The sequence below is a fragment of the Cervus canadensis genome, chromosome X (genome assembly GCF_019320065.1).
Source record: "Cervus canadensis isolate Bull #8, Minnesota chromosome X, ASM1932006v1, whole genome shotgun sequence".
NCBI lineage: Eukaryota > Metazoa > Chordata > Mammalia > Artiodactyla > Cervidae > Cervus > Cervus canadensis.
In genome coordinates this window covers 119,657,039-119,683,123 of record NC_057419.1, presented here as the reverse complement: position 1 = coordinate 119,683,123, position 26,085 = coordinate 119,657,039, and the positions used below count along the sequence as shown (strand labels likewise).

Sequence of the window (26,085 nt, the reverse complement as noted above, 5' to 3'; positions counted from 1 at the left end):
AATGAAATCTGCCTGACTAGAATCAGTAGAGTTTAACAAATATACTATATATATATATATATATATATATATATATATATATATATTATCATATTATATATATATAATATACTATATATATTATGTTATATATATATTATATGATTATATATATAATCATAGTGTATTGATACTTTGTAACCTGCCCATGAAAATTTTTGAAGAAGTTTTCAATGTCAATAAATATAGCTCTACATTGTTATTTCAAATGCACTTTTAGTGTTTCATTGTAAGGCAGTACCAAAATTTATTTATTAACTTTTTGACATAAATTTTGGTCATGCCTAATTTTTTACAATGTAAACAGTATTGTGCTGAAAACCTTGTACATCTATATCTTCATGCACATGTATTACTATTTTTTCCAGAATAAATTCTCAGAAGCTTCATGCCAGTTTTAGGATGTGACAGGAGAGACCTGCAAAATAACATTTCAAGGAAAGTCTCCAAGGGAAAGGGCCAAACCAATGGCTTTATAGAGTCAAACACAAATTCCAAAATGCAGGTGTGTCATAACAGAGAGCAAAGAGAGAAAGAACAAAAGCAAAATGGCAAAAATCAAAGAACAAGTAAGGAGAAGTTATATACAGAGTCAAGGACATAGGTGAAAAACAAAAAGCTAAAGCAAAACTAAAGGTGGGACCTATGAACATTTGAGAATGGGTGAGTAATAAAGAAGAATATTGTCTGGTGGTGGCCTTAGTGGACAAATTGGACAGACAGTGCAAAAAGAGAAATTTGGATCATAGAGTTTTTTCAGAATTTTTTAGGAGCAGAGAGAAGGGATGTTGAGGCACCAAATCAAAGGAGAAAGAGATAGCTGATAGAGGAACTGATATGACAGCTCCAGAAGTGAGCAGCAGCAGAATCCAGTTGTTGAAGTAGAGAAATGCTCCCAGCCCTGCCAGCCTCACTGCTGAGTTCAACATGACTTTGGAGGATAGCAGCTTCAGCAAAGCTTTGAAGGCTACTGTTTTCAATGGCCCCTGAGAGGAAGAGGAAATGATCATCAAGGTGACACAAGAAATCTAGCTGCAGACAGTGCTAAAATTGGCAGAATGCATACTCCTCAAAGTGCTAGAAACAGTAACAAAGAATAGGCAATATTTGACTGACAAGTACTAGCATTTCTCTGAAATTCTTTAAATGTCAAAGGCTGCGAAATGTGTCTGGATGAAGAAAAGCCTTTGGTATATGATTTTCTTCTCAAACTCTTGCAGAGAAATGAAATGCCAGATTTATTGATAAAATTGAAGAAGATAGCACATAGCAATGGGTAGGTAAGGGAAGAAATTGATGTAATAGTAGAGCAAGGAAAAGCTACCATTTTATGTGGTCTGTTACGCACGCACACCTCTCTTATGGAAAATGATGCCATGTGTGAGAGAAGCAGAATGTAAAGATGAAATTGAATGGTTTATATGTAGCCAGTTACATATTTTTCAGATGAAATCAACCTGGCACTATGCACAGAAGGCCGGAGAAGCTGGAGTCAGACAAAGTGAAAACTTATAAATATAGAAAGAAGCCAAAGGGAAATATGCTAGTAGAAAAATTCTATAAGTGGTGAAAGCTCTTGGCAGCTACTCTGTAGTGAAAGAAGACACAGGAAGAATTTGGGAAATCAGAGGAAATCTCAGAAGATAATAAAATAAATGTGGAGAATTGGGGAATTATTAGAATGGAGACTAAGATTGAGCAAGTAGTTTTGATGGTGTATAGCCATCCTGATGGGAACCATTGAGGTACCTATCTGGAACAATAAATTCAATATTCAGGGAGCTCACATTTCAGCAACTAGAAAAAAGAAAGGCTAAGCTTGATCAGGATGGGGTTGTTAGAAGAATTAATGTAGTGAAAGACAAAATACTTGACTTTAGACATTAGATAGACCTCAGCTTACATCTCAGTTCTGAAACTTACTAGCTATTAATATATGGCCTTAGGCAAGTTATCTCTTAAGCTTTGGTTTCTTCATTTGTTAAATGGGATGATAATGGTATTGACCACTGAGAACTATTATGAGAAATTGATGAGATAATACACAAAATTCTGAGTGACTGAACTGACTGACCAGTGCAGGAGACCCAAGAGACATGGGTTCAATGCCTGGGTCAGGAATATCGCCTGGAGTAGGAAATCGCAACCCACTCCAGTATTCTTGTCTGGAGAATCCCATGGACAGAGAAGCCTGGCAGGCTATAGTCCGTGTGGTCACAAAGAGTCGGATATGACTGAGTGACTAAGCACAGCACAGCACCACAGTCAGGGTACAAAACTGTTGACTGGGTATTTTTACAAGAGTGGCAGTTTTTCTTTGAGAAAATATAATATTATAGAGTTAATATAATTGTAAAGTTATATTTTCCTTTCCTTTAAAAAATTCCTACCAAAACTTATGGGATGCAGCAAAAGCATTTCTAAGAGGGAAGTTTATAGCTAAAAAATGTTTACATTAAGAAAAAAGTAAGATCTCAAAAAAAAAAATCTGTTAATAGCATTACACTTCAAGGAACCAGAAAAAGAACAAACTAAGTCCCATGTTAGCAGAAGGAAGGAAATAATAAAGATTAGAGCAAAAATAAATGAAATTGAAAACAGGAAAACAACAGAAACAGTTAAGAAAACTAAAACTTGATTCACTGAAAATATAAACAAAATTAACAAACTTTAGCTAGACTAACCAAGGAAAAGAGGGAGAAAACTCAAATAAATAAATGCAGAAAGGAAAGAGAATACATTACAACTGATACTATGGAAATACAAAAGATTATAAGAGATTAGTGTGAACAATTATACACCAATAAATTGGACAATCAAAAAGAATTGGATAAATTTCTAGAAATGTATAACCTACCAAGGCTGAACCATAAAGAAATAGAAATTCTGAATATACCAATAATAACTAAAAAGTCTGAAACTGTAATCAAAAACCTCCCAATAAAGAAAAGCTCAGGACCAGATGGCTTCACAAGTGAACTCTACCAAACCTCTAAAGAATTAACGATCATCCTTCTCAAAATCTTCCAAAAATTTAAGTGGAGGGAACACCTTCAAACATATTACATAAGACTGGCAGTACCTTGATACAAAAGCCAGAAAAGAACACTATGAGAGGGACTTTCCTGACAGCCCAGTGGTTAAAACTCCATGCTTCCAATGCAAAGGATACGATCCCTGGTCGGGGAATTAAGATTCCACATGCCACGTGGCGTGGCCAAAAGAGTTTTGAAAAACACTATGAGAAAAGAATACTTCATCCCTGATGAATATACATACAAAAATTTTCAACATAATAGTAGCAAACCAAATTGAATGGCACATTAAAAGGATCATGCACAATGATCAAGTGGGATTTATTCCTGGTATGCAAGAATGGCTCAATATACACAAATCAATAAATGTGATATATCACATTAAGAGAATAAAAAATAAAAACCATATGACAAAATTCAACATCTTTTCATGATATAAACACTCAATAGAAATTGAGAAAAAAAATAAATTTTATTTCCAAAAGGTAGAACAAAATGATAAGGAGTTAGAAAGCAGAAAATATTAGTGTCATAAAATCAATTCAGGAAATCTAATATCCAAATATTTAATCCTTGGTCCTAAAATAGAAAGAAGAGAAACTGAAGGATAGGAAATTATCAAATGAATACCATAAGAGAATTTCCCAGTCCCAAAAAACATGAGTCTCGGATTAAAAGTGCTCACAAAGGGTCCAACATAGTGAGTGTTCAAAGACCCTAAACCTAGGGCACAGCACTGAAACTTCAGAACATCTGGGGAAGAGAAAAGTTTCTAAAAGGAAACTCATACATGATTCACACAGGAAGGCTAAGGGAAATTACATTCAAAGGAATAAGAATCAAAATGGCATAGGACTCTTCCTCAAAACATTTTGTACATGTAAATCCATGGCTGATTCATATCAATGTATGGCAAAAAACCACTAAAATATTGTAAAGTAATTAGCCTCCAACTAATATAAATAAATTAAAAAATTTAAAAAAGAAAAAGAAACTGAATTCCTATCTTATACTATACAGAAAAATCAATTCAAAATGGGTTAAAGATTTAAACATAAGATATGAAACTATAAAACTCCTGGAATAAAACACATGGACTAATCTCTTTGACATTGGCCTTATCTACAATTTTTTGAATTAGGCAACAAAAGCAAAAATAATAATTAAAATAAGTGTGACTGCATCAATCTCAAAATCTTCTTCTCTGCAAAGGAAACAATCAATGAAATGAAAAGGCAACCTATGAAATGGGAGAAAATATTTGCAAATCATATATCCCATAAGGGGTTCATATTCAAAATATATAAGAAGCTCACATAACTTAATAGCAAAACAACAAATAACCCAAGTAAAAATGGGCAAAAGACCTGAAAAAGCATTTCTTCATTTGTATGAAGACATACAAAAGGCCAACAGGTACGTGAATGATGGACATGTAACTGGTACAGCCTCTGTGGACAAGAGAATTGTTGCCTCTCAAAAATTAAAAAGAGAAATGCCAAAAAAGGAATTAAAAGAGAAAATGTTAAACACACAGACTAGGGGAAAGACAAGTAGGAGGAATACCCATGTATCATTCACCTAGATTCAACAACTGCTAGTATTCTGCTAAATTTGCTTAATTTCAATAGGTAAGTAGGTAAGTATAAAATTAGGTAGGTAGGCTAATTAGCCAAGCAAGCTAAGGGAGTGATCAGTCCAGATAGGAAGAAGAAAGAAAAGGACATTAAAGGAGGGAAATTTTCAGTAAAGAGGATATTATGATAGATGAGTTAATACAATGGAATGTTTGAGGGAGGAGAAAAGGACAGGTGTGAGGTATATTTGATGGAACAACTTGGAAAAAATTAAAGAATTAAAGAAATTAAAGAAAAGAATTAAGAAAAGAAAAGAATTAAAGAAAAAATTCTTTAAAAAATTAAAGAATACTATTTACATTATTGTAATGATATAATCACTGATACCAATTGATTAAAATATAGTGATATAACTATATTCAAAGGATCACAAAAATGATGTAAAATATACGAGAAACCTAAATCATTATCTACCACCACAGAAAATCAATAGATACTAAATTTTTTTAGTTCAGTAAGTAGCAGAGTGAGCATATTGTTTAGAAACATGGAAGTAAATAATACAAAAAAGAGCTGAAATGTTGGAACTGGTTGTTTCCAAAACATTAAACCCAGGAGTGCACAAGGAAGGGGCAAGGGACTGCAGATTTTTGTCATATATTCTGTAAATTTTTAAACTATGCAAATAAATTTTATTTTTAAAAAATAACATGCAACTTCTGCTTCTTGCAAGATGGAGTAAATATATTTCCCCTTATTCCCTACACTAATTACAACTAAAAATCCTGGAAAGTACATATAAAACAAACAGGAAGATTCTTGAAGGTGGAGAGAAGGTAGACTAGCTAGGAACCTCAGGAGCTAAAGAACAACATCATGGCAAGTTCCTTGAGTTTTCTTTTGCTTCATATATCTCAGACTTGGAGATGAAGAAGCTGGCAACCCAGAAGCATGAATGAGTGTAAACAAAAAGAAAGCACAAACTGAAGCCTGCTTTCATTGGCCCAAGGACCAGGAAAGCCTACCAAGATACAAAACTTTTAGTCAATTACCACTCTGCTCCAGTCAAGCACCACAGAAAAAAATGTAGCCCCACCCCTACCTATGCCAGCAAAGGCTGAATGAGAAGCCTCGACTTCTTACAAGGTTGTAAGGTACTGCCCCCAATCCTTCACTCTCATGGCACCAAAGAAGATCATGTAGGGACTTCCCTCATGGTCCAGTGGTTAGTAATTCACCTGCCAGTGCAGGGGACATGGGTTCGATTCCTGATCTGGGAACTAGGGTCCCACATGCAGTAGGGCAACTAAGCCTGTGTGCCACAACTACTGAGCCCATGCACCACAACTACTGAAGCCCGCACACTCTAGAGCCTATGCTCCCCAACAAGGGAAGCCACCTTGATAAGAAGCCTTCACACTGCAACTGGAGAGTAGCCTCCACTTGCCATACTAGAGAAAGTCCATGCACAGCAATGAAGACCCAGCACAGCCAAAAATAAATAAATAAACAGAAGACCATGTAGGGAGCTGGGATTTCATTCTTGTTTGGTTGGTGATGATGCCCCCATTAGTGGTGACCACCTGAAGAGCCTGGATTTCCACACACTCCCAGCAATAACATGTCCCTCCCCCTCTCCGCTGGAGTGGTGTCAGAGGAAGACTAGAGGAGAGGCAGGACATTCACCACTGCCCAGTAGTAATGAGATCACCCCCATACTTGTAGTATGAGTGAAGGTCAGATGGGGAACAGTTAAAATGATGCCTAAAAAAATTCCAGTAACCCACAGAAAAGCAAAATAATTAATTAATTAGATATAGAAATGAAAAAACAGAACAAACAGAAAACAAAAAAGTAATGTGGCAGACTTAAACCCTCACATATCAATAATCACATGAAGTGTGAATGGCCTAAATACATCAATTAAAAGACAGAGATGAGAATAGTAGATGTAAAAATATGACTCAACTTTATGCTGTCTATAAGAAACTCACTTCAAATATAATGATATAGACAGGTTAAAAGTTAAAGGAGAAAAAGATATATCATGTAAACATTAATCAAAGGAGACTAGGAATAGCTATATTAATATCAGATGAAGTAAACTTCAAAGCAAAGAAAATTACCAGAGACAGAGAGCGGCAATACATAATGACAACAGGATTAATCCACCAGAAATACATAGCAATATCAAATGTGTATTTACCAAAAAACAAAGTTGAAAAATATATGAAGCAAAAACTGATGAATTCATTTTAAAGCTGTAAAGACAGAACTCTTTCTCTAGAGAAACAGACAAATCTACAACTCTGGTAATGGACTTCAACACTCTAGGTCTCAACAACTGATAGAAAAACTAGATAGGAAATCTACAAGGATGTAGAAATGAACAGCACAAACAACTAACAGGATCTAATGTAATATACAGAACACTACAACCAATAACAACAGACACATACACTTTTCAAGTGCCCAAGGAACATATACCAATATAGACTATATCATGGGCCATAAAACAAGTCTCAACAAATTTAAAAGAAATAGTGGCTCAGATGGTAAAGGCTCTGTCTGCAATGCAAGAAACCTGGGTTTGATCCCTGGGTGAGGAAGATTCCCTGGAGAAGCGCATGGCAACCTTCTGCCTGGAGAATTCCATGGACAGAGCAGCTTGGTGGGTTACAGTCCATGGGGTTGCAAAGAGTCAGACACAAATGAGTGACTAACCTACCAAGGAAGTCATATAAGAAATAACAGAAAAATAACAGGAAAATCTTTAAACACTTGGAAACTAAATAACACACTCCTAAATAATCCATGAGTCAAGAAATCTGAGGGTATATTCAAAAATACTTTAAAATAAATGAAAAAGAAAACACAACATATTCAAGTTTGTGGGACATAGCTTACAGGGAAATCTACAGCACTGAAAGCATACATTGCAGAACTTCTCCAGTATCTTCTAAGCCTCCTACCCTAATATCTCTTCCTCTGGTCACAGAGAAAATAGAGGTCTTTAAATAATACACACTGCCATATGTAAAATAGATAGCCAGTGGGAGTTTGCTGTATTACGCAGGGAACCCAAAGCCAGTGCTCTGTGACAACCTGGAGGGGTGAGATGGGGAGGGAGGTGAGAGAGGGTATAAAAGGGAGGGGACATATGTATACCTATGGCCATCTCATGCTGATGTATGGCATAAACCATTACAATAGTGTAAAGTAATTATCCTACAATTAAAGATTTTTTTAAAGGCATTTTTCATCACCAAACAAACAAAAAGAAAAGAACACTTTGACTACATTCCCATTGCCCCATCCCTGTTTACACATATTTTCTCGTGTACGTACTCAATCTTTCTGGAATATAAGTTCCATAGGGGCAAGAATTTTTGTCTTACTTCTTTAAACAATTGGGCTTCCCTGATAGCTCAGTTGGCAAAGAATCCACCTGTAATGCAGGAGACGCTGGTTCGATTCCTGGGTGGGGAAGATCCCCTGAAGAAGGGATAGGCTACCCACTCCAGTATGCTTGGGCTTCCCTTGTGGCTCAGCAGGTAACGAATCTGCCTGCAATGGGGGAGACCTGGGTTCAATCCCTGAGTTGGGAAGTTCCCCTGGAGAAGGGAAAGGCAACCCACTCCAGTATTCTGGCCTAGAAAATTCCATGGACTGTATAGTCCATGAGGTCGCAAAGAGTCTACACAACTGAGCAACTTTCACTTTCTTTAAATAATTACTCTTCAGCACCAAGAACAGTGTCTAATAGGGTGTAAAAGCTCTGTGTTAAATGAAATTATCTTTAACATCGGTAGAATGGTGCCCTAAGGGTGATTCTTCCACCTGTGCTCTGGATCTCCTCTGTTCCCGCTGCTCCAGGGACTTCAGATTCATCAACACATCCTGTTCATTCCTATATTTTCAATCTCCACCCTCTCCCTCTGGCACACAAGGTACTCCTGTCTCTTCTGGTATGCCTGCATAAACTTCCCTGGTGGCTCAGATGGTAAAGCGTCTGCCTACAATGCGGGAGACCTGGGTTCAATCCCTGGATCAGGAAGATCTCCTGGAGAAGGAAGTGGCAACCCACTCCAGTACTCTTGCCTGGAAAATCCCATGGATGAAGGAGCCTGGTAGGCTATAGCCCATGCGGTTGCAGAGTTAGACGCATCTGAACGACTTCACTTTCACTTCCAACCACCCAACTGCCCACCTCCCATTCACAACCACGTTTCTTGAAAGAATTTTATACACAGTTTCCACTTTCTCTTCTCTGATAAATTCTTGAGCCACAACGTTCTGGCTTTAACCCTCACCACACCATTGAATAGGCTTCGGTTAAAGTTAGCAATCCCCTCGATGGTGTGAAATTCCTATAGAAAGCTCACACTCTTTATCTAACTCTATAGAATTTAACACAATTTTCTGCCAACTTTTCCCCCACCCTACCCCACACACATACACATATCTGCCTGTTCTTTCCATTGTTCCTCTGGAGTTATGTGTTTGGCTTTTTCTTGTATTCTACATATTCTCTCTGCATGGAAGTTCTACACTCACTCTAATGGATAATTACTCTATATATCAAAGATGGAAAAGGCTGCTTGAAGCCTCATGTGGCCTGCAGCTAGGTTTTGTTTACCTGGTTTACCAGACTTTTTTAAAATGTGACTGCCTTTAGGCAGGGTCTGTGCACATCTCTTGCCTTAACCACATTTCATCCCCAGGCAGAATCATCCATTTATGTTACCTACCTGGATCCTGTAGACATTTGGATATTCCCAATACTGTGACTCTCAATACTCTATCTACAGCCCAACCTACATTTCTGTACTCCAAATAATATAGTACACTTTTGGCCATCATCTCCATTTGTATATCTGATGGGCCCTCACACTCAACATGGGTAAACCAAAGCTAATAATTTCACCATCAGTTCTTCTCATCCACTTGTGTTCCTCCTCTGAGTGAATGGCACTCCCTGACACCCAGGTTCAAGTCTCAATTCATCCTCGCACTCTATCATCCACCTTGTCAGTGGCATTCCATTGGTTAGCAAGTATGTCAATTCTAGCCCCTAAATATCTCTCAAATGCATGGCTTCCTCCTTCCTCCCCACTGCTGTATTTGTAACTCAAGGTCATTATCAGCTCCACATGTGTGATTGTAATAGCCTCTCTAAGGCTTTTCATGATCAGGTCTCTATTGAGCCCTCCAGTGTTCTCTCTTTACCACTCAGTTCACACCCTAGGTTCAAACCCAGCACTGCCAGGAATTCTCCAGGTTCTCTACACTTCTATGACTACCTGCTCTCTCTGCTCAAAATAGCCTTCCCATTTCTCTGCTTGAAACACCCTTCCTATATTCCATGTTTCAGGAAAAGTCACACTCTCATATTTCAACTCAGACATTACCACCTCTAGAATGCCTCTCCTGACACCTTACATCCTGTCTAGGGTCTAGAACAGATGCCCTCAGCACCTCTCACCCACTGCCCCCACTAAATTAATTTCCTTGTGGGTAGAAAAGGTATTCAGCACTGTACTCCACATGCCTTTTCTTTCTTTTTTACTCTACATGCCTTTTATTTTTTTTTCATTTATTTTTATTAGTTGGAGGCTAATTACTTTACAATATTGTAGTGGGTTTTGTCATACATTGACATGAATCAGCCATGGATTTACACATGCCTTTTAAAGTGTCCGGCACACAATAGTCCACCAATAAGATCTTTTTAAGTAAATGATTCTCTGAGTAAAGTCTATCTCCATAACATTGGTGCCCTAGAGTCTTTGCAATTCAATTCCATATGTCCATTTTCATCTATATTTCACACTATACCCCTACATGTACATCCAATGCCCCCAAACAGTGTAAACAGTCAAGAATATCACATTATAGTCAAAATGACTAGGGAGAAAGTCTGTAAAACTCAACACTTATTATTCATAAATTGAGATAAATTGCCACTATGACTGTTGAATATGTAACCAAATTGTTCTACTTCACTCCCTGAAGCCCTTGGGCTGGCTTCCCACATCTATCATTGCTCATGGTTTCCTCAATATCTCTTCTTATAGGTCTATCCTTCATATACCAGATAATATACTGTCTTCCTTAAACCTGACCAGCTCGACATAGCCAGAAAAAGAAGTGATTACTTTTTCCCCTGAGCACCTCCACGACTTGGATTCTCGGATAACTATCCACTTTTGCCTTGTTTCATAGTTATTTGTGTGCATAGCTTTTATCCCCTTCCTGACTATAATCTCCCATAAAGAAGGGACCATGTCTTTTTTGACCTTTGAATACCCCATGGCATCTTGAACTCAATGAATATTTTTAAATACATATTAAACAAAATCAGATCAGGGGGAGCATTTCACCTAATTACAAACACACTTGACATTTGATTATCATCCCCCAAGCCAACTGCTTTGTGAATTTGAAAAAAAAAAAAAAACTCATCCATGGTAATTATTAAGTACTAATTATCATAGTGGTTTCCTATTTATAAATGTTAAACATAAGGGGGAAAAGTTTTCAAAGTCACTGAGAGGAACGGACACGTTGGTTTCCATTTCTAAAGGCAAAGCTACGGAATCCATTTTCATATGGTCTGCTTGGACAGCAAAGGGATCGCCTCAGTTCCCAGCTGCAGCTATATTGGCAACTCAGAGGTCTCTTCAAACCCTGAGTAGCTCCCCTGGAGCCTTCCTCAGATAAAAAGATGAAATTTAATTTGCCATTGCATAACCCAGTCACGGAAAGCACGAAGGCACTCACGTTTTTCTTCCCTTCATAGTAGACATTTAATTATATGATAATTACTTACAGCTTGCTGCTCAGCTTCTACTTTTATGAAATGTAAATTACACTTCACTCAAAAGTGCAAGATGAGCGTTTAAAATACTTTACTAGATAGATTTAAAGAATTTTCTGACATCTTTTCCCAGCCCAAGAATTAGCTGATATACCTTTAAAGGAAACTTTCATTTTGATACCAAGAAAAGTTGAGTTCTTAATGAATACCTGAAAGACAGAAACACTTCCAAGGGGAAAAAATGTATATTGGGTTTTGAACAAATTCAGTGGCCTCGGTAAAGCCAAAGCCTCATCTCTGAGAAAATGTCAGCCTCTCTATTAACTGTGCTTACTGGTAGATTCATTAACTGAATTTTACTGGCAAGGCTGAGGGAAAGAAAAGTAATGGCAATGATAAAATAATACAATTTGAATGACTATTTTTGGAAATGAACAGCAAATGTATCTTACTATTCTTCTAGCATTATTTTCATCTGATATTAGAATTATGAACTCCTAACAGAGGTCAAGTGATTGGGAAAATCATTATTATTTCCAATGCTACATTATGCATGTAAGTAGAAAACCTCGTCTAAGGCATGCAAAGCCACAGCTAACTCAAAGAATCATGAACCATTCTCCTTAAACATTTCGAGGATTTGCCATTGTTCATCGCCAGCTCAAAATTTAAGAGGGTTCAAGATTACTCTCCATGATATTTGTCTCTGGTTTCTCATCCAGGGTCTTGACAGAAAAGTTCAAAGAAACTAGAAAATGAACAATAGCCAGAAAAGGAGAGAAGTAACAAATTTTTGAAGTTGGAAATAAATCTATAGAAATTTAATGCAAATTATTTGCCACTGTTTGATCAAGAAATCACTAGGAATTCAAGTTCAGCTACCACTGATAATAAGACTGTTTATTTGTAGATGATTTTACTATTTTCAAAGAAATTTCACACAAAATCATGGCATGTTAGAACTGTAAGGAACATTAAAAATCACGCAGTGTAACTCTCTCTAATATATTCATTTTCATTTTATTTTTAAAATCTTTTAAAGTATAACATGGGGGGAAAAATAAAGTATAACATGGCTTCCCAGGTGGCGCTAGTGGTAAAGAACTCACCTGAATTCTTTTTAATAGCTGAGTAATATTCCATGGTGTATATGTACCACAGCTTCCTTATCCATTCGTCTGCTGATGGGCATCTAGGTTGCTTCCATGTCCTGGCTATTATAAACAGTGCTGCGATGAACATTGGGGTGCACGTGTCTCTTTCAGATCTGGTTTCCTCAGTGTGTATGCCCAGAAGTGGGATTGCTGGGTCATATGGCAGTTCTATTTCCAGTTTTTTAAGGAATCTCCACACTGTTTTCCATAGTGGCTGTACTAGTTCGCATTCCCACCAGCAGTGTAAGAGGGTTCCCTTTTCTCCACACCCTCTCCAGCATTTATTGCTTGTAGACTTTTGGATAGCAGCCATCCTGACTGGCGTGTAATGGTACCTCATTGTGGTTTTGATTTGCATTTCTCTGATAATGAGTGATGTTGAGCATCTTTTCATGTGTTTGTTAGCCATCTGTATGTCTTCTTTGGAGAAATGTCTGTTTAGTTCTTTGGCCCATTTTTTGATTGGGTCATTTATTTTTCTGGAATTGAGCTTCAGGAGTTGCTTGTATATTTTTGAGATTAATCCTTTGTCTGTTGCTTCATTTGCTATTATTTTCTCCCAATCTGAGGGCTGTCTTTTCACCTTGCTTATCGTTTCCTTTGTTGTGCAAAAGCTTTTAAGTTTCATTAGGTCCCATTTGTTTATTTTTGCTTTATTTCCAATATTCTGGGAGGTAGGTCATAGAGGATCCTGCTGTGATTTATGTCGGAGAGTGTTTTGCCTATGTTCTCCTCTAGGAGTTTTATGGTTTCTGGTCTTACATTTAGATCTTTAATACATTTTGAGTTTATTTTTGTGTATGGTGTTAGAAGGTGTTCTAGTTTCATTCTTTTACAAGTGGTTGACCAGTTTTCCCAGCACCACTTGTTAAAGAGGTTGTCTTTTTTCCATTGTATATCCTTGCCTCCTTTGTCGAAGATAAGGTGTCCATAGGTACGTGGATTTATCTCTGGGCTTTCAATTCTGTTCCATTGATCTATATTTCTGTCTTTGTGCCAGTACCATACTGTCTTTATGACTGTGGCTTTGTAGTAGAGCCTGAAGTCAGGCAGGTTGATTCCTCCAGCTGGAGCCCATTATACAGAGTGAAGTAAGCCAGAAATATAAAGACCAATACAGTATACTAATGCATATATATGGAATTTAAAAAGATGGTAGCAATAACCCAGTATGCAAAACAGAAAAAGAGACACAGATGTACAGAACAGACTTTGGGACTCTGTGGGAGAAGGCGAGGGTGGGATGATCTGAGAGAACAGCATTGAAACAAGTATACTATCAAGGGTGAAACAGATCACCAGCCCAGGTTGGATGCATGAGACAAGTGCTCAGGGCTGGTGCACTGGGAAGACCCAGAGGGATCGGATGGGGAGGGAGGCGGGAGGGGGGATCGGGATGGGGAACACATGTAAATCCATGGCTGATTCATGTCAATGTATGGCAAAAACCACTACAATATTGTAAAGTAATTAGCCTCCAACTAATAAAAATAAATTTAAAAAAAAGAACTCACCTGACAATGCAGGAGACAAAAGAGACATACATGGGTTCGATCCCTGGGTGGGGAAGATCCCGTGGAAGAGGGCATGGAAACCCACTCCGGTATTCTTGCCTCGAGAATCCTATGGACAGAGGAGCCTGGTGGGCTACAGTCCAAAGGGTCACAAAGAGTCAGACATGACTGAAGCAACTTAACACACACACCACACAAAGTATATCATATATACAATAAAGGTAAATCTTAACTGTACAGACTGGTGAACTTTTATAAAGTGAGCACACATGTTACCACCACCTAGATCAGGACTTAAAACATTAATCAACTTCCCAAATGTCTCTCTAATGTCCCTCCTGGTCTACTATTATTCTGATCTCTGTCATCATTGATTAATTTTGTCTGTATATGAACTTGGTATAAATGGACTCTTTTGCATCTAGCTTCTTTCTCAACCTTATGCCTGTGAAATTAAGTCAGTTGTTTGGTGTAGGAGTAGTTTGTTTTCTCTAATTGCTCTATGATATGACATTGTATGAATATACTACAATGTATTTATCTAGTCCAAAGTTGATGAACATTTGGATTTCTTTCTTTGGTACTATCACAAATAATGCTGCTATGAATATTTTGCACATGTCTTTTGGTGCACACACATATGCATTTCTATTGGAGAGATAGATTGGTTGACTTGTAAAGCCACTGGGTACACATATATATTCAACTTGAGTAGATGCTGCCAGTTTTCCAAAATGAATGTACCAATTAAGATTCCATTCAACAGTGCATGAAAGTTTTAGCAGCTTCCCCATCCTTGATAATACTGGGTATTGTTGGTCTTTTATCCTGATAGATGTGTAGTGATATCTCATTGTGGTTTTAATTTGCATTTCTCTGATAACTAATGATGCTTGGTGACCATTTCAAAACCTTATTTTGTGAAATATCTGTTCAAGTCTTTACAATTTTTATTTTTTTTTAATGTCTCTGCTTTTTATTTTTATTTATTTATTTATTTTTTATTAGTTGGAGGCTAATTACTTCACAACATTTCAGTGGGTTTTGTCATACATTGATATGAATCAGCTATAGATTTACATGTATTCCCCATCCCGATCCCCCCTCCCACCTCCCTCTCCACCCGATTCCTCTGGGTCTTCCCAGTGCACCAGGCCCGAGCACTTGTCTCATGCATCCCACCTGGGCTGGTGATCTGTTTCACCATAGATAATATACATGCTGTTCTTTCGAAACATCCTACCCTCACCTTCTCCCACAGAGTTCAAAAGTCTGTTCTCTATTTCTGTGTCTCTTTTTCTGTTTTGCATATAGGGTTATCATTACCATCTTTCTAAATTCCATATATATATGTGTTAGTATGCTGTAATGTTCTTTATCTTTCTGGCTTACTTCACTCTGTATAATGGGCTCCAGTTTCATCCATCTCATTAGGACTGATTCAAATGAATTCTTTTTAACGGCTGAGTAATATTCCATGGTGTATATGTACCACAGCTTCCTTATCCATTCATCTGCTGATGGGCATCTAGGTTGCTTCCATGTCCTGGCTATTATAAACAGTGCTGCGATGAACATTGGGGTGCACGTGTCTCTTTCAGATCTGGTTTCCTCAGTGTGTATGCCCAGAAGTGGGATTGCTGGGTCATATGGCAGTTCTATTTCCAGTTTTTTAAGGAATCTCCACACTGTTTTCCATAGTGGCTGTACTAGTTCGCATTCCCACCAGCAGTGTAAGAGGGTTCCCTTTTCTCCACACCCTCTCCAGCATTTATTGCTTGTAGACTTTTGGATAGCAGCCATCCTGACTGGCGTGTAATGGTACCTCATTGTGGTTTTGATTTGCATTTCTCTAATAATGAGTGATGTTGAGCATCTTTTCATGTGTTTGTTAGCCATCTGTATGTCTTCTTTGGAGAAATGTCTGTTAGTTCTTTGGCCCATTTTTTGATTGGGTCATTTATTTTTCTGGAATTGAGCTTCAGGAGTTGCTTGTATATTTTTGAGATTAATCCTTTGTCTGTTGCTTCATTTGCTATTATTTTCTCCCAATCTGAGGGCTGTCTTTTCACCTTACTTATCGTTTCCTTTGTAGTGCAAAAGCTTTTAAGTTTCATTAGGTCCCATTTGTTTAGTTTTGCTAAAATATGGAACGCTTCACGAATTTGCGTGTCATCCTTGCGCAGGGGCCATGCTAATCTTCTCTGTATCGTTCCAATTTTAGTATATGTGCTGCCGAAGCGAGCACTACAATTTTTAAATTGTTATCTATATTTTTATTTTTAATTGATTTGTAGAACTTGTTTATATATTTTGAATATAAGCCCTTTACCCATTATTTAGATTTCAAATATTTTCTCCCACATTGGCTTGCCTTTCACTCTCTTAATTGTGTTTCTTAGATGAACAGGAAATTTTTTATTTCATAAAGTCCAAGAGAGAGGACTCAAATTACTAATACAAGGAATGAAAAAAGATTTCACTACAGATACTATATATGTTGAAAAGAATGATATAAACAATTCTATGCCAACTCTTTCAGCACAATAGTCAATGCAATATATTTTCATCCTATAAGCTATCGCTACTATATAAACTTAAAGAAAGATTAGAAAATAACATCTGCATTACTTCAAAATATGCAAAATTTCCCCTTCATTTATTCACTTATTCCATTCTTTTTCATCTTCTAAATATCAGATATTGGAAGGCAATGGGAATATAACAATGAACAAAAAGATTAGCTCCTATCCTTACAGAACTTACAAACCAATATTAACTAATATTAACAATCATTTTAATAACTCATTACCATTATGGTATGTGCTACGTAGAATAGCTGCAAGGTGCTATGCATGCATGCAATGGGAGCCTAATTAGAGTAAGGGGCCATGGAAAACATCGAAAAGAGTGACATGTAAGCTGAGTCTTGAAGGATGGCTAGGAGTTTGCTAGTTGAAGCAGGGTGAAGGAGCAGGGAGGTTGAGAAGGGGAAATTCAAACAGAAGGAGAGCCCCTCCCTCTCTCCTTTCCACTATCCACCCACGCATGTGCAAACATGCAGGTGCACACACACCCTCAGTTCAGTTCAGTTCAGTCGCTCAGTTGTGTCTGACTCTTTGTGACCCCATGGACTGCAGCACACCAGGCCTCCCTGTCCATCACCAACTCCTGGAGTTTACTCAAACTCATATCCATTGAGTGGGTGATGCCATCCAACCATCATATATTCTGTCACCCCCTTCTCCTGCTTTCAATCTTTCCCAGCATCAGGGGCTTTTCCAATGAGTCAGTTCTTCACATTAGGTGGCCAAAGTATTGGAGTTTCAGCTTCAGCATCAGTCCTTCCAATGAACACCCAAGGACTGATCTCCTTTAAGGTGGACTGGTTTGATCTCCTTGAAGTTCAAAGGACTCTCAAGAGTCTTCTCCAACATCACAGGTCAAGAGTAATACAAGCCTTATGACCTAGAAACCTGGGGATTCAACAGCTCCCAAGTCAAAGTTAAAAGAATGGTGTGTTCTAAAGCCAAGACAAAAGGAAGCAAAGAGCTAAACTGCTGTGCTGAAATCAAAGTGGCTCTGAGGTTTGGTACGTCACATAAAGAGGGACATAGAGCTTTAAGACTGACCCTCCAAACTGGCAAGGCTACTTGGAGTTTTACCAATTCTCCAAGTAGAGCATTTAGGTGCCCTGTTTCCTGACAGTGCCCAGGAAGTTGACAAGACCTCGGAAGAACATGGCCAAGTGCTATCCAAGGAAAGCTAGCCTGCAGGCTCATCCGGGGCTCCCAGCCTGGACAGAAACCCTCCACCTCAGCTTAAGCGGAATCAGCAGAGCTGTTAGCCTTGAAGAGAAACATCCAGGGTGTAGACTGACGATCTGAGCACTCCCAGTAATGGTCTGGAAAATGGCACTTAACATGACCCTGGAGGCCTCAATAATCCTGACATTGAATTTTCTACCAAATTTGGGTGGGGCTGTGTGGTCTCTGGGCTTCCCTGGTAGCTCAGCTGGTAAAGAATCCATCTGCAATGCAGGAGACCATGGTTCGATTCCTGAGTCGGGAAGTTCCCTGGAGAAGGGATAGGATACCCACTCCAATATTCTTGGGCTTCCCTGGTGGCTCAAGCAGGAAAGAATCCGCCTACATGCAAGCAACCTGGGTTCGACCCCTGGGTTGGGAAGATCCCCTGGAGCAGGGCATGGCAACCCACTCCAGTATTTTTGCTGGGAGAATTCCAGGGACAGAGGAGCCTGGTGGGCTACCATCCATGGGGTCGCAAACACTTGGACATGACTGAGCAACTAAGCACAGCACAGCAGTGTGGTCTCTAAACAGATTAAATCATGTTTGTGCTAAGTCGCTTCGGTTGTGTCCAACTCTTTCAACCCCCATGGACTGTAGCCCACCAGGCTCCTCTGTCCACGGAATTCTCCAGGCAAGAATACTGTAGTGGGTTGTCATTTCCTTCTCCAGGGGATCTTCCCGACCCATGGATCGAATCCAGGTCCCCTGCATTGGCAGGTAGGTTCTTTACCACTAGTGCCATCTGATCTTTTGCTTTCTGCTGCCCACCCTGGAACCGCTGACAGGTACATTGTCATGGATAGCCTTAATTGTCCCCACACATGTGTTGCAAGGATATTCAAATTCCACCCAGGCCTCAAATTCAGTTGGAGTCAGATCACTGCCATGTCTCCTTAACCTTGACTTGAAGTTTCTTCAGGTCTTGAGGGCACTCAGTGCCACCCATAAAACACTGGGTTCTTCCCCAGACCTCACTGCGAAGCCAAATCATGTTTAGAGAACAAAAGAAATACAACATTTCTGGGGCAAAAGGCTGTGAAGAAGAAGTGGAATCTGGAAAAAGTCTCGAAGCAGTTTGAGCTGAGCTTCAGGTGTCTTTTACCAGATTCTGCTGGCCATAAGTGGAGAATGAACAATTAAAGGTGCAGGGCCAGCATGGACAAATGCTCAGTAAATGAAAGAAGGAATGGTCTTGGCCCTTTCAGGGACCCATGCCAATCTCCAGAAAGTCCTCCTTTTTATCTGAGCTCCATCTCTCCCACAGGAGTGATACATACAAAGAAAGCTGGGCTGCCTTTCCCTAATCTATGACTTCCCAGCAGTGACAGTAGGCCTCCCAAATGACCACCAAGGTTGTAGGGGCAAAAATGTGCTTCACACTTAACTGGGAAAGAAGCTCCTCGTTGAGTTTTGTGTCATTAGTGGATCCTAATGTCATTAGGTACAAGAATCAAAATTTGCATAGAAATCATTGCAGGGAATTGTTTCTTCCCCATGCTGGTATTGATTTCCTGGCACCGTTAGCTGCTTAATGCTACTGCTTTTAACTGATTACTCCAGGGGAGTCCCTCAATAGCAGAATTCTTCAATTGAGATGCTAGGACATTCATTGAATGTGATTCGACAACCCCAATTGACTCTGGAGACCTCTGCCTTTCTATAGCACAATCAGAGCAGGCCCACAAAATTTAATCAATAACGTGGTCCTATGATATGCAATACTGAGGCTACAGCCCACTTAAAAATATGAACGTGTCCAGATCTGTTTACCTGCTAAAAATCAGTGATCAAGTCATACATTTGTAACTACACACAAAGTTGGGTATCTGAGATTTATATTAAAACCTCTTCTTGTTTCCACCTCTGTATGTCTGGAAAAACTCTAAAATGCCTGAATTCACCTCCTGCCCTAGTAAACAGTTGAGTGACCCTAGCTTGACTCTCTTTGGCTAACCAGGGGTATTGCAGTATTCGGTACTTGCAACACCATGGTCACTGCTGAGGACTAAAGAAGCTGAGAAGTGTTGGAGTGAAAGCAGACTAAGGCGAGGACAGTTCAGGGAGCACTTCAATACCTACTAATTTACCCAACCCTCAGCAGGGGCTTCTTGTCTTCTGGTTCACTTTTCTCTTAAATGTTGGCCTCAGGAAAAATGCTTTGGTTCATCAAGCCCATCCAACTGACCAAATATAGAGTGCTTTGGCAGGATTACTATAAGTGTCAACCCACAAATTCAGGTGCACAAGAAGTTTTTTCTTGTGATTAGTCTATTAGGGGCCCCCATCCCTCCAGGTAAAACTTAATCTCAGACCATTCAAGTTCTCCCCACAATCTCTGGGGCTGTGGCTAAGACAGAGAGAAAGTATTTGATCTTTTGTTTTCTGCTGTCCACCCTGGAACCACTGACAGGTACGTTGTCACGGATAGCCTTAATTGTCCCTGCACATGTGTTGCAAGGATATTTAAATTCCACCCAGGCCTCAATTTCAGTTTGAGTCAGATCACTGCCATACCTCCTTAACCTTGACTTAAAGTTTCCTCAGGTCTTGAGGCCACTCAGCACTACTCAGAAAACACTAGCTTCTTCCCCCAGAACTCTCTGGAGTCTGGGGAATGATAAGGCTGCAACCAACTCTAGTCCACAGGGCTGGAGCCAGGCTGGACTCAGGGGAGCCCTTCAGAGCTTGTTGCCTCCCTCTCTGTGAGGGAGAGGCCAGGCACAGTCCGATCTACTCAGCTTTCTCCAACACTCTCTCCTTTGTCTTCCACCTGAGTCTTGCCCCACAGGGCAAGTAACTGCATCTCTGTTAAGGGTCTTATCAAGGACTTTTGTCCTAACTCACTCCTCTCACATCCCATGGAATTTTCATCTAGTCTGGGGAGAAAAAAAATTGGTTCAGGTTGATCCTGTATCCTTTCAAATCTATTATGTATGTCATGAAATGTATGACCTGGGTTCTTCAGGGCTTAAGCTTCTGAAGCTCAAAAGCCCTGGTTCCTGAAACTCTTAATAGGCTTTTTAAAGCTCAAAGGCTGTGAATTAACTTTTTAGTTTTCTGCTCTTCTGCTATAATAACCTTTCTCTTAGGTGATGAAATACCTTTGCTGAATATGGGAAGGGCGAGGTGTAAGGACACACACACAGAGAAGATAATTTATTAAAATATTATCCCAACGTGCTACTGTATACCTAAGGCCATGGTAGGAACTAGGGGAAACAAAAAATGACATGGTCTATGTGCTAAAGACAATAAAATTTCATTATAGAGACCATGATTTACACATCTAAGATACTCAAAAGATGCACTGTCACATATAATGCAGGGTTAGCTTGAATGATACTCAAAATGTTATGAAGAAGCCAAATAAGAGAGCTATCAAGATGAACCATAGGGGTCAGACACAGTTCCATGGATATGACTGACCTGAAAGGAAGAAGGTAGGAGGAGGTAATAAGTGAATAATTTCATCTCGAAAACTTTTCTCCAGGCAAGTGTCATGTCCTTTATATTAGGTTTTTTATGGTGTTTTTTCACTGCTCTCCCATGGGTTTGATGAAAAAGTCTATTTCTGCCTTTCAAAAACTAATGTGCCCTAGATTCCTCTTTGATTAGCCAGCATCCATACCAACATGTAAGATTTTATTGAAATCCATTTCTCCTGTGGTAACTGAGGAACACTTTGATACTCATTGCCCAAGAGGGTGGAACCATCAAATAGGACCACCTGAAAAAGGGTAAGATGTGCCATGACCTACATAGGTAAAGATCTAATTGTGCACTTTCACTGTGCAAATCTTTCTAGATAGTTAAAATGACTCCCTCTTTTTCTCTAGCATTTTGACATTTCAAACGCCATGCTCTGATCTCCAGAAAATGTTATTATTTGTTCAAACTAATAATAAAGGAAAAGAAGAGAGGGAATTTTAGAATCCAATGCTGCAATAGTATATTAAAATCAAATCTTGGTTTTAATGTGTGTACATTTTGAATACATACTTTCATTAAACAAAGAGGAAGACTAAGCAACATTTTCATAATGAAATGTGCCTTTCAGTGGCTTCTCTGGTGGCTCAGGGGTAAAGAATCAGCCTGCAGTGCAGGAATTGCAGGAGATGCAGGTTCAATCCCTGGGTCAGGAAGATCCCCTGGAGGAGGGAATGGCAACCTACTCCAGTATTCCTGCCTGGAGAATCCCGCGGACCGAGGAGCCTGGCGGGATACAGTTCATAGGGTTGCAAAGAGTCAGACACAAGTGAAGCAACTTAGCACTCATACACGTCTTTCAGGGAATTAATACTTATGTTTGCATCACTAATAATGATTCTTAGCTCTAATAAAGTACACTATTACTACTGTAGCTAATTGAGAATTTTCATGTTTTCATCATATACTGAATCCCTTTTCTACTGTAAAAATATTTCTCCCAAGTTTCATTTCTGTATCAGGATAACTCTGAGAAAGCACATTTTTCTCTTTGAGGATTTGTGACTTCCTATGGAAATCTATGTATTTACAAATGAAATTTAAAGTGCTCTTCTCTTAAAGCTTTGCCTTAAATATATGAATAAGAAACCTTCCGCTTAAAAATCGGTTTACTTAATAATTAAGCATGGTGGTGGTTATGAACTTGAATATAACAAAAACCTGGGGATTTGGGGTGGGTGGAGGGAAAAAAAACTAGCTGAATTCAAATACATCAACAAATTGTTACAGTAGCTCATGGGAGAAAAATGCTATTAAAATAACTGCTGAGTTTTTACATCTTGGAATTTTATTCATGTAAAATAGGGATGAAAATTAATGAATAAAACTTCTTTCAGTTAAGAGGAGAAAATGATCTTGTGATTTTTTTTCTACTTTACTGAAAAAAAAAAACCTACAAAATGTATGCTCAGAGTAAATAAATTCAAATCCTAGACCAAGCACCTGTACAAAGAAAAGTCATTTCCTGACTCTCTAGTCTTACTCTCAGGAGTCTGTGTTTCATTCCACCTATACCAAAATGCCTACATATGAATGACAGAAGTATTCTGTCCATATAGAAGCATACATTTTCAGATTTAAAAAACCACACATGGAGTCACAGTATACATATTTGCCTACAACATTTTGAAAAACAACTGTATGTCATGGATGTCTTTACACATTAGCACATTCAGACTTGCTTCTTACTCTTTAAAGACTCAGTTCAGTTCAGTTACTCAGTCGTGTCTGACTCTTTGTGACGCCATGGACTGCAGCATGCCAGGCTTTTCTGTCCATCAACAACTCCCAGAGCTTACTCAAACTCACGCCCATTGAGACGGTGATGCCATCCAACCATCTCATCCTCTGTCACCCCCTTCTCCTCCTACTTTCAATCTTTCCCAGCATCAGGGTCTTTTGCAAAGAGTCAGTTCTTTGCATCAGGTGGCCAAAGTATTGGCATTTCAGCTTCAGCAACAGTCCTTCCAATGAATATTCAGGACTGATTTCCTTTAGGATTGACTGTTTGGATCTCCTTGCAGTCCAAGGAATTCTCAAGAGTCTTCTCCAATGCCACAATTCAAAAGCATCAATTCTTCAGTGCTCAACTTTATTTATAGTCCAACTCTCACATCTGTGAACTTCCAAATGTTCAAGCTGGATTTAGAAAAGGCAGAGGAACCAGAGATCAAATTGCTAACATCCATTGGGTCATCGAAAAAGTAAGAGAGTTCCAGAAAAACATCTACTTCTGCTTTAGTGACTATGCAACAGCCTTTGACTATGTGAATCATGACAAACTGTGGAAAATTCAGAAAGAGATGGGAATACCAGACCACCTGACCTGCATCCTGAGAAATCTGTATGTGGGTCAAGAAGCAACAGTTAGAACTGGATATGGAACAACAGACTGGTTACAAACAGGAAAAGGAGTATGTCAAGGCTGTATATTGTCAACCTGCTTATTTAACTTACATGCAGAGTACATCATGAGAAATGCTGGGCTGGATGAAGCACAAGCTGGAATCAAGACTTCCGGGAGAAATATGAATAACCTCAAATATGCAGATGACACCACCCTTAAGGCAGAAAGTGAAGAACTAAAGAGCCTTTTGATGAAAGTGAAAAGAGGAGAGTGAAAAAGTTGGCTTAAAACTCAACATTCAGAAAACTAAGATCATGGCATCAGGTCCCATCACTTCATGGCAAATAGATGGGAAAACAATGGAAACAGTGAGAGACTATTTTGGGGGGCTCCAAAATCACTGCAGATGGTGACTGCAGCCATGAAATTAAACGACGCTTACTCCTTGGAAGGAAAGTTATGACCAACCTAGGCAACATATTAAAAAGCAGAGACATTACTTTGCCAACAAAGGTCCATCTAGTCAAAGCTATGGTTTTTCCAGTAGTCATGTATGGATGTGAGAGTTGGACTATAAAGAAAGCTGAGCGCAGAAGAATTGATGCTTTTGAACTGTGGTGTTGGAGAAGACTCTTGAGAGTCCCTTGGACCGCAAGGAGATCCAACCAGTCCATTCTAAAGGAGATCAGTCCTGAATATTCATTGGAGGGACTGATATTGAAGCTGAAACTCCAATACTTTGGCCACCTGATGCGAAGAGCTGACTCATTTGAAAAGACCCTGTTGCTGGGAAAAATTGAAGGCAGGAGACGGGGACAACAGAGGATGAGATGGTTGGATGGGATCACCGACTCAATGGACGTGAGTTTGAGTAAACTCTGGGAGTTGCTGATGGACAGGGAGGCCTGGCTTGCTGCAGTCTGTGGGGTCACAAAGAGTCGGACATGACTGAGCAACTGAACTGAACTGAACTCACATCCATACATCACTACTGGAAAAACCATAGCTTTGACCAAACAGACCTTTGTTGGCAAAGTAATGTCTCTGCTTTTTAATATGCCTTCTAGGTTGGTCATAACTTTTCTTCCAAGGAGCAAGCATCTTTTAATTTCATGGCTACAGTCACTATCTGCAGTGATTTTGGAGCTCCCCCCCCCAAAATTCTCTCACTATTTCCATTCTTTCCCCATCTATCTGCCATGATGTGATGGGACCAGATGCCATGATCTTTGCTTTCTGAATGTTGAGTTTTAAGCCAGCTTTTTTACTCTCCTCTTTCACTTTCATCAAGAGGCCCTTTAGTTCTTTTTTCGCCTTCTGCCATAAGGGAGGTGTCATCTGCATATCTGAGGTTATTGATATTTCTCCCGGCAATCTTCACTCTGGCTTGTGCTTCCTCCAGCGTGGCATTTCACATAATGTACTCTATATATAAGTTAAATAAGCAGCATGACAATACTTGACGTACTCCTTTTCCTATTTGGAACCAGTCTGTTTTTCCATGTCCAGTTCTAACTGTTGCTTCCTGACCTGCATACAGGTTTCTCAAGAGGAAGGTCAGGTGGTCTGGTATTCCCATCTCTTTCAGAATGTTCCACAGTTTGTGGTGTTCCATACAGTCAAAGGCTTTGGCATAGTCAATGAAGCAGAAATAGATGATTTTCTGGAACTCTCATGCTTTTTCAATAATCCAACAGATGTTGGCAATTTGATCTCTGGTTCCTCTGCCTTTTCTAAATCCAGTTTGAACATCTGGAATTTCACAGTTCACGTACTGTTGAAGCCTGGCTTGGAGAATTTTGAGCATTACTTTACTAGCATGTGAGATGAGTGCAATTGTTTCATAGTTTGAACATTCTTTGGCATTGCCTTTCTTTGGGATTGGAATTTGAAACTGACCTTTGACTTCACATTCCAAAATGTCTGGCTCTAGGTGAGTGATCACACCATCGTGGTTACCTGGGTCATGGAGATTTTTTTGCATAGTTCGTCTGTGTGTTCTTGCCATCTCTTCTTAATATCTTCTGCTTCTGTTAGGTCCATACCATTTCTGTCCTTTATTGTGCCCATCTTTGCATGAAATGTTCCCTTGGTATCTCTGATTTTCTTGAAGAGATCTCTATTCTTTCCCTTTCTACTGTTTTCCTCTATTTCTTTGCATTGATTGCTGAGGAAGTCTTTCTTATCTCTCCTTGTTGTTCTTTGGAACTCTGCATTCAAATGGGTATATCTTTCCTTTTCTCCTTTACCTTTTATGTCTTTTCTTTTCTCAGCTTTTTGTAAGGCCTCCTCGGACAATCA

At 39.1% G+C, this 26,085-nt stretch overlaps 1 non-coding gene across 1 annotated transcript; it reads right to left on the bottom strand.

Moving 5' to 3' along the window:
* Positions 1 to 16,280: 16,280 nt before the first annotated feature.
* LOC122436041 lies at positions 16,281 to 16,387 on the bottom strand. Its single transcript, XR_006267814.1, has one exon. It is a non-coding gene; the product is annotated as a U6 spliceosomal RNA (small nuclear RNA).
* Between the last annotated feature and the right edge of the window lie 9,698 nt (positions 16,388 to 26,085).